Genomic DNA, 9,444 nt, shown 5'->3' on the forward strand with positions numbered 1-9,444 from the left:
CCGGCTTCCCCCCCCCCCAAAACCCCCTCCTTTTCCCCTTTTCCAACCCCCTCCCCTCCCCTTTTCCTTTTTTTTTCTTTTGGTGAACTTAAAAAAGGGAGAGGAATTTCCCCAAAAAAACCCCAAAAAAAAACCCCCCCCCTTTTAATAATTTATTTTATTTTAATTTAAAAAATTTTTTAACAAATTTACAATTTCACACCCCCACACCCCCCCACACACACACCACACCAAAACCCCCCACACACACACACATATATTATATATTATATATATAAAATTTATAATAAAATTTATAATATTATTTTTTTTTTGTTTTTTTTTTTTTTTTTTAAAAAAAAAAAAAAAAACCCCCCCCCCCCCCAAAAATTTTTTTTTTATTTTTTTAATTTTTAATTTTTTTTATTTTTTGTTATCATTAAAAATTGTTGGGGGCAAATTTTTTTCTTGTTTTAATTGATTTTTTATGTTGGGTGTGGAAGATAAATTTTGAAATGTGGTGTCAAGAGTACTTGTTTTACTGGACAGAGAAGAGAAGAAGGGTGAGGTGCTGAAAAAGAAAAATTTGAAAAAGACCGGCTGTTGGACTCTTGAAAAAAAGGAAAATTTAAGTTTTTTGGTCAGTGTAGAAGTAAAAGTTGAAAAAAAACTTGCTAAAAGGGGATGGTAGGGAAAAAACGGAAGAGGAAAAACGAAACAAAAAATGAGCAAAACCAAAAAAAGATTTTTGGGGGCGTCGAGGTACAAGTGGAAAAAAAGCAAAAGACGAGTTGAGTGGCGAAGGATGGGGAGATGCCCCGGGTGCTCAAACAGGGCATACCGTTATTTATGATATAAACAATATAACACACACAAAAATAGATTGTTTGTTATTATATATAAATATTATATATATTATATATATAATAAATATTTTATAATTATTTATATATAATTTTTTTTTTTTTTGGGGGTGGCCCCATTTTTTTAATATATATATTATATATATATATATTAATAATATAAAATATATATATAATATATATATACGTATGTGTGTGGTGTTATGTAATGTTTTATATATATTAAATTTAAAATAATTTTATATTAAAATTTTATATAAAATATTATATATTATAAAATTTTATATAATATAAAATAAAATTTATTATATAAAATTTAATATTTTATTATATTTAAAATAAAAAAAAAAAACCCAAAACAACAACCACCACAACACACACACACCACCCACACACCAACATTAAATTGTTTTTTTTTTTTATTATATATTTATTTTATATATAATTGTGGTGTGTGTGGGTTTTGTGTGTGTGTGTGTTGTGTGGTTTTGTTATTTATTATATTATATTATTAATTATAATATATATATAATATATATTTTTTATTTTGTGTGTGTTTGTGTGTGTGTGTGTGTGTGTGTGTGTGTGTGGGGCTTTGGCTTGCGTGCTTGCTTTGTGTGTGTGCCCCTGGGGGTCCATGTGTGTGTGTTATATACACAAAAAGTGAAATCGGGTTTTTGTTGTGTGTGTCTGTGTTATGTGTGTATATTTTGTATATATGTTTTAATATATAATATATAATATAAAATATATATATATAATAAAATATGTGTGTGTGTTTTGGGGTGTGTTTTGTGTGGTGTGTGTGGTGTGTGTGTGGGGGTGTGTATGTTTTATGTGTATAGGGGGGAAAAATTTTTATATATGTATATAATATATATATTAATATATAAATATATTTTATATATAATATATGTGTGTGTGTGTGGGTGTGTTTTTGTGTGTGTGGGGTGTGTGGTGTGTGTGTGTGTTTTGTGTGTGCGTCGGGCGTGGTGCGGTGTGTGGTGTCTGTGTGTACATTGTGTGCGTTTTATATAATATACGTGTATCTGTTTTTGTGTGTGGGGTCTGTTGTATTTTGTGTATATATATTTATGTATATATATATATTTTAAAAAATATGGGGTGTGTGTGTGTGTGTGTTTTGTGTGTGGGTGTGTGTGTGGTGGTGTGTATGTGTAGGGTTTTATGTTATAATACATTGTCGGTGTTGTGTGTGGGGTCTACATAAGAACTATATTTGAAACCGGGTTTAAAAATGAAACCTTTGGTACGGGTTTTTTAATGTTGTTTTTTGTAGGAAATTTTAAAAAAACTTTTCCCTGTTTTGCATAATTTTAGGGAAAAATATGGAAATTTAAAAAATAAAGCTTTTTTATTACCAGAAAATTTTTAAAAACCCCTTTTTAAAAATCTCGGATCAGGAAGATCCAGGTCCACGGTTTTTTTGGGTTTTTAAATTTTCCTTTGAGGATGCGAAAACCCGGGGAAATGGGAGGTACCCTTTGGGGTTCTGTTGGTTATTATATGGTAGACGGGGGTTTTTTGTACTGGTTACTGTACTGGTTCTAAAGAACCGGACCCATAGGGGCCCAAAAGGGTTTAGTTTTGGTTCTGGCTGTAGAAAGGTGGGGGAAAGGGCGGTTTTTAGGTTTTGAGTGAAGCGGCCCTTTTTTTCCATAACCCCTGGAAGTTTTTCCTGACTTGTTTTCTAGTGGAAAAAGGGTTTTGGGGCGTAGTCTGTTGGTACTGGTTGCGATCCTGGAGGGGCTTTGGGCGCGGTTTGCGGTACTGGTTGCTGTTTTCCCCCCGGGGTGGTACTGGTTGCGGTTCTGCTGGGACTGGTTGCGGTTTTGTTTTGGGACTGGTTGCGGTTCTCTTTGGTTTCTGGTTTCGGTACTGTTTGGGTTTTTTTTACGGTTCTGGGAGAAATGGTCGCTATTTTGTGGTACTGATTGCGATTCTGGTGGGATTGGTATCCATCAAAAAATTTTGCTGGTACTGGGTTGCGTCAAGCTGATGCCGGTTACGGGGTTTTGTGAAAATTTGGGATGATTGCGGTCCCTGCTGGTTTCTCGTTTTAGGTTCTGGAATAGGGAAAGGGGTTTATGGGACTCCCTTTTTGTTCACCTGGTTTTTGGTAGCGGTTCTTGGGGGGTAATCGTTCTGTACTGGGGGGTACTGGTTTGCGGTTTCGTTGGTCCTGATTGCGGTTTTTTTGGTTTCTTTATTCCCGGGTTTTTAAAAAATTTTTCCTCTGTTTTTTTAAGTTCTTGGGTTTCGATTTTTTTGAAGATTGGTACTGGTTTCGGTTTTTTTTTTTCCCCTTGTTTTTTTCTGTGAGTTTTGGGGGCCCCGGGGTTTTTTTCCCGGGACTGGGTTTCGGTTTTGAATACGGGCCCCAAAGGGTTTTTTTGGTACTTTGGGTTTCGATTCTGTTGTATTGGGTTTTCCCCTTTTGGGAAACACTGTTTCGCCTGGCCTGGCCTGCAGCCCCTGCTCTTGCCCCTTTGGAAAAACCTCGCCCGGTACTTTCCCTTTCGGACGGTGGCCTGGAAGCCTGTGGGCCCGGGGGCCACCGAGTAGTCGACCACAAGCAGAGAGCCGTCGGGGTCCATGGGGCCAGTACTGACCCACGGGCCACGTCAACCCGTCGTTCCTCTCGAGCAGACTTCATTGGTTTTCCCCGGGTTTATTTGGCGTCGCCTCCCTAAAACCCAAGCTACTCCGGGTTTTGCAGACAGGGATTAAGTAATTAGAAAAAAAAAAAGCAATTACTACTGGCTTAAAAATAAGGGAAAAACTGGGGTTTTTTTAAAAATTTTTTTTAACCAAAACAGTGAGGTTTCTAAAATGGATTTTTGTATTTTGACTTGGGCCCCGACTGTTTTTGCATGCCATCTCTTCAGAGGGGGTTCTTTAAAGGGGTTTTTGGGGAAAAGGGCCCGGTGGTTCGGGAGAGTTTTGGGGAAGGTTGGGGGTCCCTGCTCCACCTTTTACGCCTCGTGAATCCCAAAATATAGGGGCCCCTCCTTTCGCCCCCACCTTAGGGGGCCCCGCCCACACACAGTAATATCTCAGTTTCCAAACTGCAAAAGGTTAAAGTTTAAAGGGAAAATTTTACTGAAAAAATAAGTAAAAACAAAAAAAAGAGCCAAAGGAAAAAAAAATCTAAAACTACTTTTTTCCTTTATAGTGAGGGGTACGGGGGGTGAATTTTCGTATGTCGACGGCGAAGCATTATATAGCCAAGCCGTTGGGGCCCCCCCCATTTCCCCCTCTCGATGTTCGAAATCCTGCGGTTTGGTAGTTTTGCCATCCCCCAAAAATTTTTTCCCCATCGTTTTTTTTCCATAACAAGGGGCATTGCTCCCCTTTCAGGACCCCCTGATCCCAAAAAAAGATTTGCCATTAAGGATAAAAATTGTTTAAAAAAAGCTGCTTGTTAAAGGGTTTTTTTAAAGAAAAATAAGTGAGGGAAGGGGCAAAATCGAAATTCCCCGTACAGAAAATTTCATATTTTTATTGAAGATTTCCCATGTGGGTTTTTCCCTACCCGGGACCAATAAAGGTATTCGAAAATTAATAAAATTCCCAAACTTTAGAGCCTTCCGTCCGGGCCCAAAATGAAAAAAAAGAGATCAATTTTTTTCTTCAAAAGTCTCCATCAAAAAATTCAAGTTTCAGAAAAATACTCTAGGGGAAGCTAAAAAAATTTCCGATCCATGCTTTCATAGTATCATGGTAATGTGTAATACACACACACACAACACACATACACACACACACACACGAGTATATATGAGTGTGTTTTATGTGAATGTGATGTACGATTCGAGATAACCATTGTCTTGAAAGAATGTCAAACCACGGTTGCGGTTCTTCCATCTCAAAATTCTAACAGTCAGTTCTTTCCAACATCAAAGATATCTCGGATACCTATGAATCTTGGCTAAATGACGGGTTTGTATCCTCTTTTAGATTTGAAAAGCAACTACTTTTTAAAGATTTCTGATCATACTGGAACCCACTGTTCCAAAACTGACGATTATTTTTGTAACACTTCCCATCCAACCTTTTCAAGACAACACATAATGGTTCTCGGGGGTCTATTGTTGCTTGAAATTAGTTAGTTTTTTTTGTTTTAGTTTTAGCATCACTTTTTGGGGTGTTAGTTTGGCTAAGGATCGGTTTTAAAGCACTTGATATTTTCTTGAGTGAAACCCTGCATATTTATTTTACCTCAATATTGGTTGCCAAATGTTTATTTACTCTTCAGTGTTAAGGCCGTGTTTTTAAATAAGTATTTGGTTGGCGTTGTTAATACGAGACAGTTTCTTTTCAAGTAACATTTTTTATTGTATTTTCTGTCCCATTCTGCCACACGTATCCATAATATACCGACCAAGGAATGAAATTATTATATGTATTATTTATCCAAATCCAAAGACCTATAACTATATGTTTCATTTTAATCCACAGTCGAATTTGATATTGTATGACTCACGGGGGCACAGTAAACAAAAAAATGAAAGGAAGAACAAAAAAATAACATACGACTATACTGAGAAACTTTTCGTTGTGTTGCTGCTTCAGGGTCTTCGGCATATTCGTATATTTTTCCCTTTCTCTTCCCTTCATCATCTTGTTCCCCTTTTTTCAGGCGTGAAACCTGAACGGGTGTACAGAACTGATGCGCACCAAACTCCTTCACTGCTCCCCTGGCAACACCATCTCAGAAGCGGTAATAACCTTTTCTGTTTAACTACGGTCGCGCAGAAATTGAGATTTGCGGCAAGATGTTTTGATTTGGATTTTGGGTCAGTCACCATTTCCGCACTGATTTTTTTCTATATTTATTTAGAGTTAAGAAACACAATACACACAATAAATATATGCATATGCATATTTATACATATGTGTATATTTATATTGATAAATATTGTGTATTATATATATATATATATATATATATATATATAATATATATATATATATATATATATGTATATATGTATGCTTGCTTTAAAGGAGGTTTTATATATATACATAAAACACACAGACACACAACACACCACACACACACCACACAACACACACACAAAACACCACAAAAATATATACATATATTTTAATTATATAAATATATATTTTTTATAATATTTGTGGGTTGTTGTGTGTGGTTGTGTGTGTGGTGTGTGTGGGTGTGTGTGTTGGGTCTAAAATATTTTTAAAGATATATATATATGAAAAATATTTTATACATAATTTTAAAATGTGTGTGTGTGTGTTTTGTGTGTGTTGTTTAAAAGTAGTATATTGTATAGTATTATATAAAATAATAATTATTTGATTTTATATTTATATATATAATGTTATTAATTTTTAATTTATATAATTATATATATATATATTATTTTTTTTTTTTTTTTTTGTGGGGGCTTTATCTCTCGCATAACCAAAAGAAAATAAAAGAAATCATACAAAAAAAGTTTATTTATTTTTCAAGAAGTTCAAACTTTTGTCCCCACAAAAAGAGAACCATTTGAACCATTCTGAATCCCTTTTTTACAGTTCGTGGTCTGAAGTCCGTTGAATTGGGTTTCGCTTTTTAGTTCCTTGAAGAAGCTAGAACCACGCTGATGGGAGAGAAACCTTGGTTCTGCTGGTTCCTGTTCACTTGGGTGCTGTACCGGTTGTAGACACGGTTGTTGAACTGGCTGCTGTACTGGTTCTAAAACCCGACCCAAGGGGCCAGAAGGGTTTTTGGTTCGGGCGTAGGGCGGGGCGAAGAGGTTCAGGTTCTGAGTGAAGGGGTTTTGTTTCCATAACGCTGGAATTTGTCCCTGACGTTGTTGCGAGTAAAAAGGGTTTTTGGTCGTGTTCTGTTGGTATGTTTGCGATTTGGTGGGGACGGGTCGGGTTCGCGGTACTGGTTGCTGTTTGCGGGTACTGGTTGGGGTTTCGGGGACGGGCGGTCTGCTGGTACTGGTTGCGGTTTGTTGGATGGTTGGGGTTTTCTGCTGGATGGTTGGGGTTCTGCTGGTACGGGTTGCTGTTTGCGGGTACGGGTTGCGGTTCTGGGTAGGGTTGCGGTTGCTGGTACTGGTTGGGGTTCTGTTGGAACTGGGTGCGTTCGTTGATATTGATTGCGGTTCTGTGAAAATTGGTAACTATTCTGGTACTGATTGCGGTCCTGTTGGTACTCGTTGAGGTTGCGAGTATACTGAATAGGGTTTAGCTGGTATTCGTTGTTCTGCTGGTTCTGATAGCGGTTCTGCTGGAAATCGTTGCTGTACGGGGAGTATGGTAGGGTTTCTTTGGCCCTGTTTGCGGGTTTTGTTATATTGTTGGGGTTTCTGAGAATTTCCCTTCTTTTTCCGGGTTCTGGTTGCGATTTTGTGAGTACTGGTACTGGTTACGGTTCTGTTGGTTTCCATTGTAGTTCTGTGAGTACTGGCCACGGTTCTCTTGGTACTGGTTGCGATTCCGTTGGTACTCATTGTAGTTTTGGGTGAGACTGGCGGTTTCTGTACTGGTTGCGATTCTGTTGGTAGTTGCTTCCCTGTTGGAAGCACTTACTCCCTGGCCGCAGCCCCCTGCTCCTCCCCTTTGGGAAACCTCGCCTGTTACTCCCCTTTTGGGGGGGTGGGGCCCGGAACCCCGTGCCGGGGGCCACCCAGTAGTCGACCACGCGCAGAGAGCCGTCGGGGCCTGACCCAGTAGACCCACAACGTCACCTCGTCGTTTTCCCCTCGAGCAGACTTCATGTCCCCGGTTGTTTGGCGTCGACCTCTAAGCCCAAGTTAAATCCGGATTCTGCGACAAATTAAAATTTATTAAAAAAATGGTACCATTACTGGCTTATAAATGTAGAGAAAATTTAATAAACATATCAACAAAGCAATGAGATACTAACTGGATCATTGTATTCGACTTGGGCCCAAGACTGTATTGCAGGGGCCTTCTTTGAGCGTTCTTTTAAGGCTTGGGAGAAGACCTGGGTTCGGGGGAGTTCTGGGGGAAAGGTTGGAGTCCCCGCTCCCACCTCCACACCTCGTGAATCCAACATATAGGAGCCATCCTGCGCTCCCACCCGTGTGGCCGCGCCCACACACAGTAATATCGCCAGTGCCAACTGCAAGGGTTAAAAAAATCAAAAGAAAATGTGAAACACATATTTCAGATTCTCTGCCTTAGACATGACCCCAATCAGGCGCACGCAAAAACAAGAAATAAATTATGTTCCTTTACCTTCATGGTGAAAGATATGAGACCGATGACTGTGCTGTCGACGGCGACTGGTTTATATAGTCAGAATGTGGCCCCTCTCTCCCCCCACCACCCACCCCTCGAGACGTCTCAGATTGCCTGCAAGGCCACTTGGTTCACCTTCTCATTCTTTGGAATGTTTCGATAGAAAGGCGTTTTAGATTTCATAACAACGTGTATACTGATTGCTTAATATTTACCCCGTTGCTTGTGGTCAAGATAGTATCAATATTATCAATTTAAAGGTCAATGAAGAATATAGTAATTCGAAGCGTATTTATGTGTTAAGAATACAGTGATAATCATATGAATAAGGAAGGACTAATACACCATACGAATATAAATATAAAAATCATTATTGATTTTTTTCTCTTGCAGTATATATATATACATATATTTAATAATATTTATATTATATATTATATATATATATATCATTAATATATATAATATTAATAAATAATAATATTTATATATTATATTATAATATATTTATAATTTTTTAAAATAAATATTATAAAATTATTTTTATCAAAACAAAAAAAATTTTAATATATATAAATATATAAATTATTAAATATAATTTTTTTATACATAATAAACAATTTTATACACATATTCAAATTTTTAACAAAAACCCCAAAAACACACAACCCAACACAACAAATATTTATATATATATATATATATTATAATATTTATTATATATATATATATAATAATAAAACATAATATTTTAATATGTATTATAAAAAATTATTAAATAATAATTTTATATATAATGCCTGTGGGAAAAAAAAATAGTGGATTTATCATTATAAAAAACCCCCAGATAAAAAACAAAAAAAAACCACCACACATTATATATTATATGTTTATATTATAATATTATATATATATAATTTTTTTTTTTTTTTTTTTTTTTGTTTTGTGGTGTTTTTTTGTTTTTTTTTGTTTTTTTTTGTTTTTTTTTCTAACTAATTTTCTTATATAAAACATTATTATTTTAATAAAAAATTTTTTAATATATATATTATTATATATTATGTTTATAAAAGTATAATTTTATATATATATATATTAATTTTATATATAATTTTATATTATTATATATATTATTTTTTTTTTTTTTGTTGGTGTGTTTTGTGTGTTCTTTTGTTTTGGGTTTTTTATTTTTTTTTATAAACACCAAAAACAAAAAAAAAAAAAAAAAAATTATAAAATATTTTAAAAAAATATATAAAAATTATATAAAATATATATATATATATATATATATAAAATAAAAATAAAAAAAAATTTTTTAAATATATTAAAAAATATATATATT

General features: G+C 35.4%; 1 pseudogene; it reads right to left on the reverse strand.

The window, feature by feature from the left end:
- Positions 1-6,355: 6,355 nt before the first annotated feature.
- LOC119574017 lies at positions 6,356-7,769 on the reverse strand (annotated as a pseudogene).
- Positions 7,770-9,444: the final 1,675 nt, after the last annotated feature.

This window comes from Penaeus monodon, chromosome 6 (genome assembly GCF_015228065.2).
Source record: "Penaeus monodon isolate SGIC_2016 chromosome 6, NSTDA_Pmon_1, whole genome shotgun sequence".
Lineage (NCBI taxonomy): Eukaryota > Metazoa > Arthropoda > Malacostraca > Decapoda > Penaeidae > Penaeus > Penaeus monodon.